The sequence below is a fragment of the Schistocerca serialis genome, unplaced genomic scaffold (genome assembly GCF_023864345.2).
Source record: "Schistocerca serialis cubense isolate TAMUIC-IGC-003099 unplaced genomic scaffold, iqSchSeri2.2 HiC_scaffold_1353, whole genome shotgun sequence".
NCBI lineage: Eukaryota > Metazoa > Arthropoda > Insecta > Orthoptera > Acrididae > Schistocerca > Schistocerca serialis.
In genome coordinates, this window is record NW_026047573.1 from 6,227,390 (window position 1) to 6,247,036 (window position 19,647).

Genomic DNA, 19,647 nt, shown 5'->3' on the forward strand with positions numbered 1-19,647 from the left:
ATTGTTGACATTTGTAGAATTACATTGCGTCAGAAACAAATGGGTGAACCTTAAGACAGATACAGCCTGCAAGGAATGTTCTGCTAATTCTGGAGTATTAAACATTAGAACAGATGTTGCTGATTTTTCCATTGACTCTCTTCTTACAGTTCTGCACTTCTGTGATGCCCATATTTTTCCATTCATCATGTAACTCTGTGGGTTCCACTTCCAAAATATTAGAGGAGGTTACCGCACCCCTACTAAAGTTAGGGGTGTTATGTAACTCAGACTTGACTGGGTAGTCAGGTAAGGCCTTACATCCCAGAAGCTTAGATACTTGGTTCCAAATAGCAGTTTCAACTAGAAGTTGTTTCATTATAAAGTTGTTTGACATTTTTTGGAACCCAGCAATACCTTCCAATGCCTTATGAATGTAGAAATGGGAGACCTTCTCAAAGGTTCCTCCTGCTCGCTTGATTACAGTGGAAGTGTTATGGCACACTAATGCCCTCTTAACGTGATAATGAGACTTCTTTTTGGAAGACTGACCAACTGAGCTCTTTTGATGAGTGGGTGTATGTATTACCTGACAGTACACCTACCCTGTCAGAAGTAATAGTTTGATGGGACCATTCCATAGGGATGCTAGGGAAACAGCTGTTGACACAGGCAGTGGCCTGCATGCTAGAGCAATCCTTATACAACTGGGCTGCAGCAGGTGTCCCAGAGGTTGCCTGCTAGTTTTACCTCAACAGCCACTCACCTCATCAGGATGTAACACATCTTGAGGGTTAGGTTTTTTTTTTTTTTTTTTTATAGAGGTATGAACTTTCCTCATGGTCCAGGTGGTGAAGCCATGACCCCCATTCTCCAAAACACATAACATTCCACCACTCCACCACTGCACCACATGGTGGTTGCAGAAGCATGCCCAGAGCTGTGGTGATAGAAGGCTTGTGGTACTTACTAGTCTCCAGCTAAGGAACTTCAGATCACCAAGCCCGTACTCAGCACACAAATGCTGAGCCCCTGAGGGGTGGCCAAATGCATGCCATGATGGTGGATAACATAGAGATGGCATAAGAGAGACAGATGTACAGATGCATAAATGAAACACCCGTAGTCTAGTTTTGAATGGATAAGGGACCGGTACAAATTGAGGAGGGTGGTTGGATCTGCATCCCAGGAATTACCATTGATGACACATAGGACACTGGGGGATCAAATACAGTGGGCTGCCACTTAAGACATGTAGGAGGACCAAGAGAGATTATTATCAAGCATGAGCCCAAGAAATTCCATAGTTTTAACATACAGAAGAGCAACAGATCCAAGACTTAAGGACAGTGGAAGAAACCAACTGCAACACCAGAAATTCATACAAATGGTTTTGTCAGTGGAAACACGAAAGCCACTGTCAATGCTCTATGAGTAAAGACAATTGAAACAACACTAAAACCACCCAATGAGACAAGTCCATGCAGAACTGCTGTAGATGGCAAAATCGATAATGAAAAGGATGCCAGTGATGACTCGCGGGAGACAGACCATTACAGGATTAATGCTGATAGCAAAGAGGACGATGCACAGGATGGAGACATGAGACATACCATTTTCAAAGATAAAGGTGTCCGTCAAGGCAGAGCCCACAAGTACCTTGAAAACATGGGCTTTTAAAAATTCCTGAAGGAAATGGGGCAAGTGGCCATGGAAACCATACGTGTAGAGGGTACAGAGGATACCAGTTCTACAGCAGGTGTCATAGGCTTTCTCCACCTCAAAAAACATGGCAACTGTCTAGGATTTCCACAGAAAACCATTCATGATGTGAAGTACTGTATATTCAGTCTCTTTTACAGATGAACTAGTTTCCTACAATTCTTCAAATAAATCCAAATCAAAATGTTGCCTTCTTTACTAACATACCTGTGTTAATTCCATTTCATATTGCTTTGCAACATTATGCCTAGATATTTAATCAACATGTATCATGTTGAGTGGCCTGTTTCATAACTGCAGCAGTGCACCAAAGTACACTGTTTTGTCCTGCGAGTTTACCCAGCTTCTCTCTAGATGTGACTTATTCTGAATTTCCCCTACGCTCTTTAGACAGTTAATGAAACATGGAACTGCATGTAACATATACACAAACATACACAAAAGATATTTAACTAGATTGTATCACCACCGTCCATAGTGTGGATAGGAACTTTGACTGCTGTGTGTTCAGATTCCAGGTGAGCTGATGACTCTTTACTCACAGCTGCAGGAGTCTTGGCTTCAGTGACACAGCTTGAGGCTGTTGCAAATGGGCTTACTATGGGGGGGGTGGGGGGGGGGGGGGGAGGGGGAGAGGAGGGGGTCATACATGGGAATCTGTGGATGTCCAGCACGTGACATCTGTCCCCCCAATCGGTTCACAACTGTGGCTTCCCTGGGTGCTGCCCACACTGAGGTTGACCTCTCACTTGTGGTTGGGTAGGAGGTAGTTCTGAGTTGATGCGAGTAGCAAAAGACTGTCCCAGGGGTCGATCACAGTGCCTGTACAATATGTCTGTCAACTGCAGACATCACTCAAAACTTGTTTGTCAGAGACCCTGAGGCAGATGCAGTCACCGTACTCCATAGGTAGCTTCTTGGCCTGCAAGGTCACGGCTTTCACAGGGGGTGGGATAACATGCAGTTGCAAGCACCAGTGTTAGGCACACAATGGGGCCCTTTCTGGATATGGATACCAAAGAGGGGAAGCAATCCAGTGTACTCATTGTGTGCATACCAGGAGAAGTCAATCGAGATGTGGGATGGTTGTTCCCAGATGGCATGAAGAGCACAGGATGTAGCCAATTGAGGGGGCTGGATCATGTTGGAACTAAGGATGTGTGTTACTTTGGACCAGAAGAGATTCTTTCTGGTTTCAGATGGCTAACTGAAGCCTTAAAGACTGCAGTCTTGCTTGTGAGATGAAGATGGAGCTCACCATCTGCAACATTATTGACAGAACTGACTGAGGTCCTTTGATTCAGAGCCTCCACTCATCTCTGTACCAGATATTAAAATGGTTATGTGGCCATGTAGGCTGCAGATTCATCGACTTGCACCATTGAGTGGTGAGATTCTGGGTTCTGCTGTCAGAGGTAGTTTCTCTTTTAAATAAATTGAAGTAGATAGTTCTACGGGAATTTATACCTATGTGTATGAAAACTTTGTAGTTATTTCGAGATGCTTCTGCTGAGCAATCCTGTGGGCCATATATTTTGCTAAAGTATTTCTTCTTCTGGTGGGTCTTGATTTCTGGACAAACATCTATTGTGGAATTTGGCACAACAGTGTTTTGTAGCAAAGAATTTCCTATAACAAGGAATGCAATTTTTTGCTATGTTTCTCTTTACTGAGATGTTTTGAATTCTTTTTATTGTATGTTACACAGCTCAGCTGTATTGCAAAGATCTGTACCCTCAAATTCCTTGAGGGCAGTAGTGTTGCCTCCCACCCCCGTTCCATCCAGCCCTTCACTTCACCCTTGCGGATGATTGTGGCATAATGAATAACAAATTGGATTGGGTGCAGACTTTACTAAATTTCTTGGATGAAAGAATGATTATAACTAGGTTACTACACTTGTTGGGGAACACTTTGAGTGAAGTAGCAATGTTACAAATAGCAGTTCACCATGCAAATAACTGATGATTAGGTCCTGAGCTGTAACTACCATAACAGTTCCTAGCCACAAAAACTACAGCATGGCTGAACAGTTGATTTGCAGCACATAGGTGAGTTTACAGAATGAAGATTTTCGTTATTCCACCACTTGTGAACTGATGTAATCTTGCTTCATCTGTTTTCATTCCATACTTGGTGTGATTCATAAAAGTGAGTGTAGATGCACACCTCCAATACTTCATGGCACATCCTTTGCAGAGAAGTAAAAAGCTATGTGAAAATTGGTATGGGTAAAGACACAAGAAGTGCTGGTAATATAGGAAGGAAAGGAGGCCTATGTGATGATGTCAGCAGAAGAGTTACCACATTGTGAGGAAGTCCCACAGTTTGCCTTGTGTAACAAATCCAGAGAAGTAAAGTTGCCACTCACCATATAGCAGAGATGCTGAGTTGCGATAGACACAACAAAAAGATTCACACAATTGTAGCTTTCAGCCATTAAGGCTTTTGTCAGCAGTAGACACAGACACACACACACACACACACACACACACACACACACACACACACACACGCGTCTGCAGTCTCAGAGAACTGAAACCACACTGCGAGGAGCAGCACCAGTGCATGATGGGAGTGGTGACTGGGTGGGAGTAAGGAGGAGGATGGGGCAGGGAGGGCGAGGGATATTATCATGGGGGTGGCGGACACTGATGTGTTGCAGTTTAGATGGAGGACAGGAGAGAAGGTGCAGATAGGGGGAGAGGCAAAGTAGCACAAAGGAGAGAAATAAAAAGAAATTAAAAGAATGTGTGTGGAGGTAAAATGACAGCTGTGTAGTGCTGGAATGGGAACAGGGAGGGGACTGGTTGGGTGAGGACAGTGACTAATGAAGGTTGAGGCCAGGAGGGTTACGGGAACATAGGATGTATTGCAGGGAAAGTTACCAACCATACAATTCAGAAAAGCTGGTGTTGGTGGGAAGGAACCATATGACACAGGCTGTGAAGCAGTCATTGAGATGAGAGATATCTTGTTTGGAAGAGTGTTCAGCAACAGGGTGGTCTACTTGTTTTATGGCCACAGTTTTTTGGTGGCCATTCATGTTGACAGACAGCTTGTTGGTTGTCATGCCTACATATAATGCAGCACAGGGGTTGCAGCTTAGCTTGTAAATCACATGACTGGCTTCTCAGGTAGCCCTGCCTTTGATGGGATAGGTGATGTTAGTGACCGGACTGGAGTAGGTGGTGATAGGAGGATGTATGGGACAGGTCTTGCATGTAGGTCTATTACAGGGGTATGAACCATGAGGTAAGGGATTGGGAGCAGGGTCTGTGTACGGATGGACGAGTATATTTTGTCTGTGGGTGGTGGAATATCATGGTAGGAGGGGTGGGAAGGATAGTGGGTAGGGTATTTCTCATTTCAGGGAACAACAAGAGGTAATCGAAACCCTGGTGGTGAATATAATTCAGCTGCTCATACCCCTCTAATAGACCTAGATGCAAGACCTGTCCCATACATCCTCCTACCACCACCTACTCCAGTCCGGTCACTAACATCTCCTATCTCTTCAAAGGCAGGGCTACCTGTGAAACCAGTCATGTGATTTACAAGCTAAGCTGCAACCACTGTGCTGCATTCTATGTAGGGATGTCAACCAACAAGCCTTCTGCCCACATGAATGGCGACCGACAAACTGTGGCCAAAAAACAAGTGGACCACCCTGTAGCTGAACACGCTGCCAAACATGATATCCCTCATCTCAAAGACTGCTTCACAGCCTGTGTCATATGGATCCTTCCCACCAACACCAGCTTTTCTTAACCGTGCAGGTGGGAACTTTCCCTGCAATACATCCTATGTTCCCATTACCCTCCTGGCCTCAGCCTTCATTAGTCACTGTCCTCACCCATTCAGCCTCCTCCCTGTTCCCATTCCAGCACTACACAGCCGTCATTTCACTGCCATACGCAATCTTTCAATTTCTTTTTATTTCTCTCCTTTATGCTACTTAGCCCCTCACCCTCTCTGCACCTTCTCTCCTGCCCTCTGTCTAAACTGAAACACATCACTGTCTGCCACTCCCACCATACTATCCCTCCCCCTCCCCACCACAGTCTCCCCTTACCACCACACAGTCACCACTCCCATCATGCACCGGTGCTGCTCCTCGCAGTGTGGTTTCACTTCTCTGAGACTGCAGACGTGTATCCAAGTTGTCTTTGAATGAGTGTGTGAGTGTGTGTGTGTATGTGTGTCTACTGCTGACAAAGGCCTTAGTGTCCGAAAGCTATAATTGTGTAAATCGTTTTGTTGTGAATATCACAACTTAGCATCTCTGCTATATGGTGACTAGCTGCTTCCCTTCTCTGGTGTTGTTACATTCCATCCTGGATTTTCCATTGTTAGAAGTTTGCCTCATGTGGATGATTCAGACTAAGACACAATTATGTTATGTGTAACTGTTCCTGGGCAAGGCAGAAGCAGCTGAATAATTGAGAGAAGTGTTGTTGCCACACCCTTTTTTCAGAACATGGGCATTCATTTAGTTTAGTATCACTGTTTCCTTAGAAAATATGAAGTAAATTGTTACAAGCAATGAAAGCCAAGGATCATGACCAGAATGGATTTGCAAGATATCAGATTGCTAATTAACGGAAGAAACAGTGACATTGTGGGTAAGGCATTCTGTCTCCCAGCTACCATCATGGAGCAGCTCACATAATGTGACACAATCTATGTTGTATTGGCCAGAAAAGGCCATACATTTGTTACCAACCCATTACCTAACCTTCCAAAATAAGACCCTAAACCCAGACCTACATTCGTTAAATTAATTCAAAACACAAAAAAATCCTTCAGCAGATAGAACAACATTACAAAAGAGGACTCCACGGCATCATGACTATAAGTGTACAGACTTAGAGTGCTGTATTAGTTTGCTTGGCTTATGGCAGGTGCAGTCTGCACAAAATACAAGACCGGTACACCCTTCAAACTGCCGGTATGTAACATACTTGCTGACTGGTTTATCAGTAAAAGTAATAATTATGTAAATTAGAGTTAGAATAATAGGTTACCTGTTATATGAGAAAAAGTAAGCGAGCTTGTGAACTCTAGACTGCTTTGGAATGGTGCATGAAAAATTAGTTTAAAGGAGAAACATTTATGTACAAAATGTGGAATTATGGTACTGATGACACACACTCACAAATTACTGTGTTGAGTAGATGACCCTTTCTTCAGTTTCTGCTATTGCAGCATACTGCCATTTCAATTTTAGACTCTTATCACAGACTGATGTCTATGTAACTGATGTCTCCCCACCTGTTAGGCACAGGCTGTGACAAAGATGTAGTTATGTAAACCCCATTAATAAACTTCCTGTAGAGATGGTTCTGAATGGAGCAGATCCAAAGAGGTGTCAAGGGGGTCACATACCATCAACCAAAACAATATTTTTGTAAAAGCTTTTATAATATCTTAAAGTTTTCTGAGCTAAGCTTTGTCAACTTCAGCATGTGAATGAATTAATGCCTGTAACCTTCTCCTTATGGACCATGAGGCCAATGTTGCCAAGTGGTGCTTGGCAAACTAATTTGTAGCCAGCACTACAAGGGGTTGCAAGTGTGGTGTAGTTACAGCCCTTATTGCTCATAATAGAGAAGTACAGACTGTGTGCAGTGGAGCTGCAAAAAGAATGGCCAGCAAATGATTTGCCTTATTTATTGAAGTTCTTGGTTTCTGAAAAGTAAATTGAGTTATGTCAAAAATTTTTGGTAACCCATAAGCAGGTAAAAAGATGTGGGAACTTTATCACAGATAAACTTTATCAAACAGAGGAGACAGCATTGGACTAGAAGAATTTCTGAAGAGATATTTATATGGAATTTTGTTTGAAACAAAGTGAAAACCCTGACTGTGATGGCGTTATTTCCAAAAAAGACTAAGCTATTCTGAGGAGTACAAAGATGGTGCTAACAAGAGTCATAAAAGGAAAATATCCTTCCAGGCACTACAAACTACTGTGATTCCTCACTGTAATTTACAGTCATACTTTTAAATCATTCATTGTTCACTTATGTGACCTGGAACAATGTGATATTCGCAGACTCTGACATCTATTTCTATGTGCACCCATTTCAAAGGCATCTGGTCGTCAATAAGAAGATCGCTGCATGGCGATACATAGCATTCAAAAAATTTTGATAATACGCAGACCACATCTGCAGTAATATATTAATGATAAAACGTTGTGTTCAATCATTTAGTGTGGGTTAATGTGGAGAAACTGAGTTTTTGCAGAAAAACACAGATTCAAACAATGATATCTACTATGGTACAGGATGCTATGTTAAAACAAAACTTTTACCTCTCCCACCATCAAAACTAAAACACTGTTGTCATTTCCTGTACAAATCAGCTGTTACATCATCTTGCTCATGACAGGTGTTACCAATGAACAGTTCAAGGTAACTGTGTGGATGGCACTATAATGTTTTTCAGAAAAGGTTAAGCAAATCCACACTTTCCTTACATGCAACTGAAGAGTGACAGCAGGTTACAGACATACCACACAACCTACTAATACTTCACCTGGCCAATTTAGGTGAAAGAATGAACCTACTCTACGAAATTTGAATCTAATCTCACAAATGTGCATCCTCAAATGACCTTTTGTTGGATAACTCTGGTCATTTAGAATGTTTCCATGAAAATTCCATCATTTACTTATATAACCACAGCCCAAATACTGATAATGAATAAAATACCATATATCTCATCCAATCAGTTTTCCTGTCTTTATTCATTAAAAACATCAATTCAGCAGGCCATATATTTTACCTACAATTTTTAAGTTCAATTTTAAAATTAAAAATATTTAATATATAAGCCAAAAGACAGCAGCAGTAATTTATTGGGCAGGTGTACTTTGTTTATATCAAAAAATTATATCTATTGTCACTTTTATCAGTTGGCAACATGGCAATGCTCCTGTGTTTATGCATCATACAAATAAAATGTGTTGTGCCATAGTTTTAATGGAGAAATTAGGAGCAACAGTACGCAGAATAGAAAGTAAGTGCATCTAAAGAGTAATGTACTGTAGACATACAGCTCTTGAAATACAATAGACAAACAAATTTGTTATTTTGAATGGGGCAGCTGCAGCACCCAAATTGAAGTTAATTTCTGTAATGATGTGCCAACTGATGATTTAAGTATGTATTACACCAGTTGAAGATGGGTTAAATTCTAAAATGTATGTTGGTACAAATAAAAGGTCATACAAAGTGGCTGCTTACTACATTGTTTAAAGCAATAAATAAATTTGTTTGGTTTAAGGCTACACACTATCTTCATCGTTTTCAACACTGATCTCTGAAATTTACCTATCTAAAGAAAGAACTGGAATGGATATATGCTAGAAGGCCTATGGTACATCAGAAAAACAATATCTTCAGGCTATCCAGTGAAGACCACTTCTGGGAAATGTTCCAAGTAGACTGATGCCTGAACACATAATTATGCACCGTGAGCTGTTTGCAAAACTTTCTCCTGATATTCTGAACAAAATAGCTACTTATGTTCTCAGTAGTAGACACAGACCTTCTAGCTTGCCCCTGCCTGGACTTCAATCTACTCAATTCTCATGACCCTTAATCAATAGAACCTCTCAGTTCAGTCCCCCCCAACCGAGCATGCACCTGTGCTTGCTCTCTCTCTCTCTCTCTCTCTCTCTCTCTCTCTCTCTCTCTCTCTCTCTCTCTCTCTCTCTCTCTGTTCAGAGGCTAGGCACAATTTCAATTTCTTACTTTAGCCAATCAAAGTAAGAGACAACTGGAAATGTGACAACATTTAAAAAGGGACAGGAGTGCCAATTTTTGTTTGTGCACAGTAACAAAATTTGATACAGAATGAAATTGGAACACATTTCTCGTGGATGAGTACTGCTTACTTTTGAACTCTAAATGGGCTGCAAAATTAATTGAGTCAAAGGAGCAGTCAGATGACACCTAATGAATCTGGTGTATTGCTAGGATCATAAGAGGTTTACAGTTTTCTTTTAGTACATGTCTCATCTAATTGGTGTAGTACTTTAGGAGCACATATCTCAACTTTTCTGAATGAGAGCAGTGACAGCCCATTGGTACTTGGCATTAGAAAATGATTTTTCAGCTCTTGCTGTGTCAAGTGCAACTTTATAACTTCCGAGTTGATAAAAGAATGCATTAATGATGCTGCCAATGTTCTGCATCCACTGAATGCAAATTGGTTTGGAATAATCAGTCCTTCTTGGCATGAGAGAGCAGTACATGCCAGAGAAGTATGTGAGGTTAGTGAAAGAAAAGTACAGAGGAGCAATGATGCAGGTGAGAAGTAATGTGGGCATGACAAAGGAGTTTCCAGTAAAAGTAGGGTAACATCAATGATCTGTGCCTAGTCCCTATCTCTTTGACCTGATTATGGATGTGCTGGTGAAAGATGTGAAGAAGGAGGCGCCATGGAATATGATGTTTGCGGATGTTGTGGTTCTTTGTGAGCAGAACATTGACAGACTTGAGGAAAAGCTGGAGGATTGGAGGAAGGCACTAGAAGAAACAGGGATGAATATTAGCAGGAGAAAGTGAGAATATTTAGCACTGAAGGATGTCCAGATGAGGTCTTGCAAGATCCAGGATGATGAGCTGAAATCGGTCTGCAAATTTAAATACCTGGGGTCGTACATACAGAGCAACGAAGGACTGGAAAGCAAGATACAACACCAAATAAATTGTGATTGGAACAACTGGAGGAAAATGAGTGGAGTGTTGTGTGACAAGAAGGTGAGCATTGGGTTGACAGGGAAAGTGTACAAGTCAGTGGCAAGGCCTGCTATGATATATGGGGCAGAGACATGGCCAATCACAGTAGCCCAGGTAAGGAAGATGGAAGTGGCAGAAATGAAGATGCTGAGGTGGATGTGTGGGTTAACAAGGAAGAACAGGATTAGAAATGAATTTGTTAGAGGAGCTGTGAAAGTGGGACCCATGGGGAAAGAGATACAAGAGAGCAGACTAATGAGGTACGGACACTTACAAAGAAAAGGGGAAGAGTATATCAGAAACAGAGTTGAAGATATAAAGATTGAAGGTGCAAGAAGGAGAGGAAGACTGAAGATGAGGTGGAAGGATAAGATATCCGGGGACCTAAGGGTGAAAGGATGGAAGAAGGAAGAGGCAACGGATAGAGTTCTATGGAGGAGAAGGATCCAGAAGACCAACGCCAACCCTATGTGACATGGGACAAGGCGACGATGAAGAAGAAGAAGAAGAAGAAGAAGACAATGTACGACATCTTCAGGTCTGCAATAAAATTCCTTCATGCATCTGAAGTCTTGTCCTTCATGACATTAGATCCACATTCCAACGTTCATGTTGCAACAGTCATGGGTTGTATAAGCAACCAGTTAATCAAAATTACTACACAGTTAAGACTAGTCAGTTGCTTCACAGTATCATCAAAGCTGTCAAACAATCTGCAATGTTTGTTGTAGCTGTGTCTTATAATATAGTGTAAAAATATTAAATAAAACATTTTCTGAATCCAGCGGGTAACAGCAAGAGCATGTAGGTTTCCTTGAACACACATCTGTTGAAATCTTATTGGAGCGAGTACACTGACAGAGGCATTTTATTACGTAATATTTTGAAAATTAGAAAGTTTCTCTATCTTGCCATTTGTTAATATCAAAAGACTGACTTAACAGTAACACACCAGGTTACCAAAATGCACTTTAGTGTAAGTAGATGACAAAGCAGAAAGGATGGCATCATGCATATCTTCATGACTAGTAGTTCAGCCCCTGAAGTATCTTCTATACAAGGACACTATTGAAGTTGTTCAATATATCAAAGATGCCATTGACTCCAGACCTCCAAATGATAAATCAATATTACAATAGAGGAGAATACTAGAAAAGAAATAGTTGGAAACATTCAAGTAATCTAGTTAGTGACGACAGACTGTTGCTTTCAAAAAATGTTTCATTACAGCAATAAAATCTTTCTTTGACCTTGTTGAAAGCCAAAAGTACCATGAATGCCAATCATAGGTGAAGTTACATGTTAAATCAACATTACATGTCATCAAAATCAGGAAATAATGTTTATAATAATTCTATGCTGTTTGGTTTAAGTATCTTACCAACTAGCATAAGGAGATACACTCTGTTCCTACTTGACACCTCAACATTAGCAACATATATCCTATTCTTGTATCATTCTGCTACATCATTTGCTCAGCTACCACACACAAATGCTACAGGTGGCATGTACAATGACACTGTTATGCCTGACCTTTTGGGCTATTCAAATAATTTGGTCAATGGTGTTCATGAGATACCTGCAATTAATACTGCTGCAAAGATCTCGGTACGGAAGTATGATACAGAAATACTGACCACTAATTTCTATCCAGAGCATACACATCTGCCCAACACCATGTCGTGTATCTCTTCCATACACTTCAGTCATGGTTCAATCCAGGAACTGCCACAACATGAGGTCCAAATGATTGGAAAAGAGCACAAGTAGTTCCAGTTTTCAAGAAGGGTCGTCAAGCAGATGCGCAAAACTATAGGCCTATATCTCTGACATCGACTTGTTGTAGAATTTTAGAACATGTTTTTTGCTCAGATATCATGTCATTACTGGAAACCCAGAATCTACTCTGTAGGAATCAACATGGATTCCAGAAACAGCGATCATGTGAGACCCAACACGCTTTATTTGTTTACGGCACCCAGAAAATATTAGATACAGGCTCCCAGGTAGATGCCTTTTTCCATGACTTCAGACTGGTCAGATACAGGCTGCCAGGTAGATGCCATTTTCCTTGACTTCTGGAAGGCATTCGATACAGTTCCGCACTGTTGCCTGATAAACAAAGTAAGAGCCTATGGAATATCAGCCCAGTTGTGTGGCTGGATTGAAGAGTTTTTAGCAAACAAGACACAGCATGTTGTTCTCAATGGAGAGACATCTACAGACACTAAAGTAATCTCTCGCATATCACAGGGGAGTGTTATGGGACCACTGCTTTTCACAATATATACAAATGACCTAGTAGATAGTGTCGGAAGTTCCATGCAGCTTTTCGTTGATGATGCTGTAGTATACAGAGAAGTTGCATCATTAGAAAATTGTAGCAAAATGCAGGAAGATCTGCAGCGGATAGGCACTTGGTGCAGGGAGTGGCAACTGACCCTTAACACAGACAAATGTAATGTATTGAGAATACATAGAAAGAAAGATCCTTTATTGTATGATTATATGATATCGGGACAAACACTGCTAGCAGTTACTTCTGTAAAATTCTGGGAGTATGCGCAGGGAACAATTTGAAGTGGAATGATCATATAAAATTAATTGTTGGTAAGGTGGGTGCCAGGTTGAGTTTCATTGGGAGAGTCCTTAGAAAATGTAGTCCATCAACAAAGGAGGTAGCTTACAAAACACTCGTTCAACCTACACTTGATTATTGCTCATCAGTGTGGATCCGTACCAGGGTGGGTTGACAGAGGAGATAGAGAAGATCCAACAAAGACCGGCGCATTTTGTCACAGGGTTTTTTGGTAAGCGTGATAGCATTATGGAGATCTTTAGCAAACTCAAGTGGCAGACTCTACAAGAGAGGCGCTGTGCATCCCGGTGTAGCTTGCTGTCCAGGTTTCGTGAGGGTGCATTTCTGGATGAGGTACCGAATATATTGCTTCCCCCTACTAATACATCCAGAGAAGATCACAAATGTAAAATCAGAGAGATTCGAGTGCACATGGAGGCTTTCTGGCTGTCATTCTTCTCGCGAACCATACATGACTGGATCAGGAGAGGGAGGTAATGACAGTGGCACATAAAGTGCCCTCTGCCACACACCATTGGGTGGCTTGCAGAGTATAAATGTAGATGTAGATGTAGGTCATGGTAAGTTACCTGAGCTGGTTGGTTACATACACAAATCAGGATGCTTTGCCATCACATTTTGATTTTACGAGTTGACTGACTCACCTCCATTCTGATGTTGGTTTAGATTAGACAACAACCTCACTTCAGCAGGATTCCATGCACACTATGTCTGAATATCACATTGGTCCCAGTAGCAGAGAGGAGGTGATACACTTTACAATACAAAGGAAGGGAATCTGGCTATCTCTCACTACTCCTGTGGAGACACCATCAATACTAACATTGTTCAGGATGCATACTCTTGCTGTACAAGTTCGTGAATCATCTCAATTATGAACCGTGAATCAATGCTAGGATTAACTCCTGTCTCAAATACTGATTTTTTATGTTCAAAATCTGGCACAAGGGGAGTGTGGCAGAAGCCAGACATTTTCTGCATGTGAGATAAACACCCATTGTAAAATTTGAAGAGCTTTACTGTTGGTGTTTAATGAGTTAAATCTGATACAAAATTCTCTTACATCTGAAAAATATTGAACACTGAAATGATATTGACCAATGGATAGCCATCTGATACATGTAAATCTTCTACTACAATACTGACAGTGCTCTGCTATGAAGTGCTGTGCCGCGAATGAATATATTGGCACAGTCCAGTAAAAATTCAGACATCTTCCCTGGCAACTTAGGAATCAGAGGAAAGCAGGCCAAGCTGCAGTAATAGAGTGACATTTCGTTTTGGGGAGACCGTTGATATTGTAATTATGTCCAGATTATGGAACAGATTGCTGCATACCATATGAGCTGGGCTGTCTGAGAAGCCTATGGAGCAAAATATCTTAGGAGGGAGGTGCTGTCATTCTGTTTACCATACACAATTAAGCAAGAAAGTGTAACTCAGATGAAACAGCAGTATGCTGATGCTACGAAATACAGCAGTGAGAGTGACTGGAAAGTAAAGTTGGGTCATCATGGAGCGTTCAGGAAAGCTGAGCAGATGGACAAAGCAGACCAGATGCATAACGAACACATCGCAGCCTCCCACAAGAACTACTCATTTCCAGTACAGTTACTCATTCTGCAGCAGAGCAGGGTGGAGGAGCAACCTATGTCAGTCTGCTCTCTACTTGTCAAGCTGTCTATGTGATTCTGTGGAACAGCAGGACCCATTGTGGAGACTGATGTCGTTTAGTGCAAGTTGCATAGTAGTAGTGCAGATGTAGATGTAGATTGATGACATGCTCCAGTAAGTGCATGTCAGAGGGTTCTTTGAACCATGTTCACATTTTTTCTCTACCGTTCCACTCTACAGCGGCATGTAGGAAAGACGAACGCTAAGAGAGTTCAGTTTCCAAACGGATATATTTAAGTTATTAGAATTGTAGAATTGAAATTTCTCCGCACTTACATAGGTGTCAACCAAATATTTCCACATTTCTACGTAAATTTCACTTCAATGAAAATAGTGTTTGTTTTAATGGTTGCCATGACAATTATCATATCAGTGGTTTTCTCTCCACCTCACCTTCCCCCTCCACCCATTTCACGATATTACAAAATGAAGTGTCCTTCTTTAAACTTTTTCAGTGTACTCAATTAGTCTTATCTGATAAGGATCCCATAAACCACAAGAATATGTTGGTGTCTACTAAATGTTCTAGCAATAAACTGCAGTCTTTGGCTTGGCTTCTAAACAACATTACCATTTCAATTTAAGTTGTTTGTAACTCAAAATCCTACGTATCTAGTTGAACAGACTACCTTTTATATTTATGTGCTTTCCTGTGTAGTTGAAATTTAACAGATTTATTTTAGTACTTATGTGAATGACCTCACACTTTTTATTTATTTATCTTTTTTTTTTTTTTTTTTTTTTTTTTTTTTTTTTTTTTTTTTTTTTTTTTTGGGGGGGGGGGGGGGGGTGGGGGGGGGTGGTATCACATTTCCATTCTTCACACCATACAGATATTAAGATTAAATAATTTTGCAATTGATTTTAATATTGTGATGCCTTCCTTGGATGGCAAATATCAGTATCATCTGCAAACAATTATAAGAGGAGTGCTCCTAAGCCATTTATATAGCTTGCCTCGAGTGAGAGAATGGCCCATTATCCGTGGGATATGTGCAGCTGGTGGCAATGCTCTTCCTTCCCATTGCCCCATAAAGTCTTAGGCAGGCTGATGGGCAAAGCTGCTTGGGACCAGTGAGTGTCTACTGCATTTTTCAGAGCTCTGCAGTCTTCTAAGAACCAAGCTTCAATAATTCAGAATAAGTTTTAATTTCTTCATGTTACTAGATAGAATTGATCAGACTAGGAGATGCATGTATTTAATTCAGATGTTTACCACATTTCTTTGTATGAGCAATGACCGTCGAGTCCAAACACTACATTGGTTTTTTAATTCAATACGTACCTGAGCCAAAATGATCTAACAGTGTTTCCATGTTCACTAACCTCACTGATACATGGAATATAAGTGACCAGTCAATTTTCTAAGAAATCATCACTCATTTGAAACATGTCCAGTGAGAAGCATCTTACTGCCTCATTTGTGAATTTTATGTAGATTCATTTTAAGCAAGGCAAGTATGCAGATATTTTCGCAAAGGTTCCAGTGATACCATTCAGGAGTATGTAGGTCTAATATTTTAGATTTTATCATCTGTCAAGTGATAATGGCCAAAAGCAGAACAAATTTCTTTGTGTCCATACATGAGCACCAGCAGCTTGACCAGTGTACATTTTGAAACCTTTATATTGTGATTATGGACTGCTTCGTAGATCATCATTCAGTTCTTTCTTGAAAGAGCAGAATGCAAAGTTAATCAGAGCTCAATCAGTAAGGAATTCACTTTGTGATTAGAAAGTTTGGAAGATTCTTCAATAATTATTATAAACCAGAATATAGGTGAAAAATTTTTCAATAACTTATACTCCCGCTATTCCCAATTCTTGTCACATATATGATGTAAGAAGCTGTTGTAATCATGAAAATGGTAAGTTTGTTTTGTTATGGGAAGGTCACTTATTAAATTAGCCATTTCCCATTGATCATGACATTAACTTTGAGATCAAGTCGCATGGCATTCATGTTGGATAATGTGATACTGATGCAAGTATCTGTCGTGTGACAATAATTCATTGTCTATTAATTCTCAGAGCACGAGTGACAGAACAGCATTCGGGAATCTCAAGTGTGCACGCAACAACTGGATGTATCTTAGTGTTGCAGACTGAATGCCAAAAACACACAAGTTAATCAAACTAGATTCAAGGTTAAAAGCCATGATCTGTCATACCAAATGGGAGGGGTAGGCACCAAAGTGTTCAAACCTGCACAGTATAAATGAAAGATGAGACATGAAGGTAGGTAATACTTCACATACCAAGCCTGCACACAATATACCCAGTAACTGAGGCACACTTTCAAAGTGTCGGCTGCATAGGACTGACAGGTCTGGTGCCATTACACAGCCGGAGCTGATGCTGCTGCCACTCACCTCAGACAGCGTGTACTGGGTGGGTGCTTCTGCCACTGTGCTGGAGTGTAGAAAAGTCAACCATTGCACTTTATCAAAAATAACAGTTTTGTGTCTTGATACTGTTTCACTAATGCCCGTGGGTGTCAGATGAGAATCCACTCACCACACCTGGTGTGATGGTTGGACAGCCTCCTGAACCCAGCCAGCCCTCTGAGCCGAAGTGATCAATTTTTTTACGGTGTGAGTAGCATGGCTATATCTTTCAGCAACTCTGCAATGGAGCAGTAATATTGCATGTGAAAAGGAGCAGTAATATAACAGGAGCCCACTGACATTTTGTAGCCATTAATGAGTGTTGGCAAGCTGAGCCGGTACAGGGAAAAGCCTCACTGAATATCATTAGCTGCAACAGGATTTATAGGCATGATAATTTGGTGCCTCTTTGTTTTGGATAAATTCACTGACAGTGTATCAGTATTTATTCATGATTTGAAAGCTGCCCCTAACTAACCATATACAATCATATCTCATCAAGCCGGTTTGCAAATTTAAGGTGGAATGGTAACTCAGAGATACACATAATGTACCTTGAGAGATAGATTAAGGAACAGGCATCTGAACAGATTATTAAAAGGCTTTACCAACTGTATTGCAAACGGTTGAGTTGGACACTTTCTAGAGAACAGCTGAATGGTTTGTCGCAGAAATGGAATCAATCAGTAGATGCATTTTCAGACATAATTACGAAGGTCAATACACAATCCTAAGCATTAAGGTAAAACGCCAAAACTGATAAGATTTATTCTGATGGAGGCTAGACCCTGGATGTATTTTTTACGAGCATTTCCAGGCAATATGTTGCGACTACATGATATAGGTTGTGTGGAGTAAGAGACAATGATGTGGTGTCATTGGGATCAACATGGCTCAGTTTCATTGTTGGTGTATGAAATTTTCAGGACCAGATGGAAGTACTGCCACTCATTGCTGATGGGTACTGTGTTGCCCCATATCCAGAAAATACAGATCAAGGACAACAGTCCAGATGCAAACGACCACTGCTAGTGTGACATTGTCACAAGTTTCAAGTATAATGCAGGTGATACAAAATACACTGCAGATTTGTCCACTGAAATTCAGTTTGCACAGTATTTTACCAACAGATACAGAATTGATAGCCTTGGTGACCTATCAAGTGAGATGATGAGTGCTGTGGAATCCACTAAAGAGACGAATACTTGTATATTTTCTGCGTGGTAATATAGCAAGCATAAGATAATAGGTCGAGCTTGTATAGTCCCGAGGTGTGTGGATAACTTCAGTTCAGATGAGGTCTGTCCGCCAGGGAATTAAACTTGGACATCCTGCGGGATGATGATTAGGTATGTCAAGGGGAGGCAGTCCCATGCAGACTGTCAATCCATCTACATCACATGAACAGGTGATTCACTTTGTGCAGACAGACAGAACAGTGGTCAAAACTTCACTGTGATGATTTAGACTTTTTTAAATTGTGGTGGACCATTACCAGCAACAACAGCTATGCAATGTATGATACCAGTGGGTAGTGATGGACAAATTCATGGGAAACCATACAGAATCCTGAAAGATCTACAGCCAATAATGTAAGAATTGCTGCATGGTGCACCTGTTTTAATTGTTTCCCAAAAAAGCCATCAATTGGAACAAGGAAGTATAGCTTTTGATTATACGGGAGACCCTGGCCATCATCTATGGTTTAATGTACTTACATTGTTACCGGCATGGAAGAAATTATTAAGATGTGACAGACCATGCTGCATTGAAGTGGTTTCTAGGATTAAAACACTCTTCAATTAGATAACCACCAGTAAGCAGAAAGGCTGGAGTACTGTGAATAAGAGCACTACAGAGTGAAAGAAGGAACTTTTGCTAACACTGACAGCCAAATTTAGGGAGCAACCACAGTCTGTGACACACAGAGGCTTGTTGTGCAGAATGACTGTGGACCATGCATGGTGGTACCTGCAGCTTTCTAGGAAAGCACTAATGCAAGCATATGACAATTTTTCGGCAGGTCATGGAGGTTGAATACCAACTGAGCGATGAGTAACCATAAACTTTTGGCCAAGGACCAGAAGCAGGAGCCGGATTTTAGAAATGGTATACTGTGTGCACAACATGCCGGTTTCATCCTATTATTCAGACATCAACTGCAAAGGTTGTCAGAAGCATCCAAACAATTTGTAATAGTGTGGATGGCTGTTGCCTGATCATTTATGGAATACCAGGTGCTACTGAAATTTCATGTTGCTGACAATAATAACAGATGAGGCTATCAATTTTATGTCTGATCTGATGAAAAAGTTATCAAATTTGCTAAGCATTCGCAACCTTAGGACTAGACCGACCCTTCAAATGGAAGAAGGCAGCATTTTCATCTTACAATTGCCAAATTTTACATTTTTTGGTGAACACCAACCAAATGACAGAGGTGTGACTCCCATATGCTGTATCGGCTTAGAACTGTAAAAGAACACAGCAATATTGTGCTTTCACCCTGTCATATAGTATAGTATATGGCAGG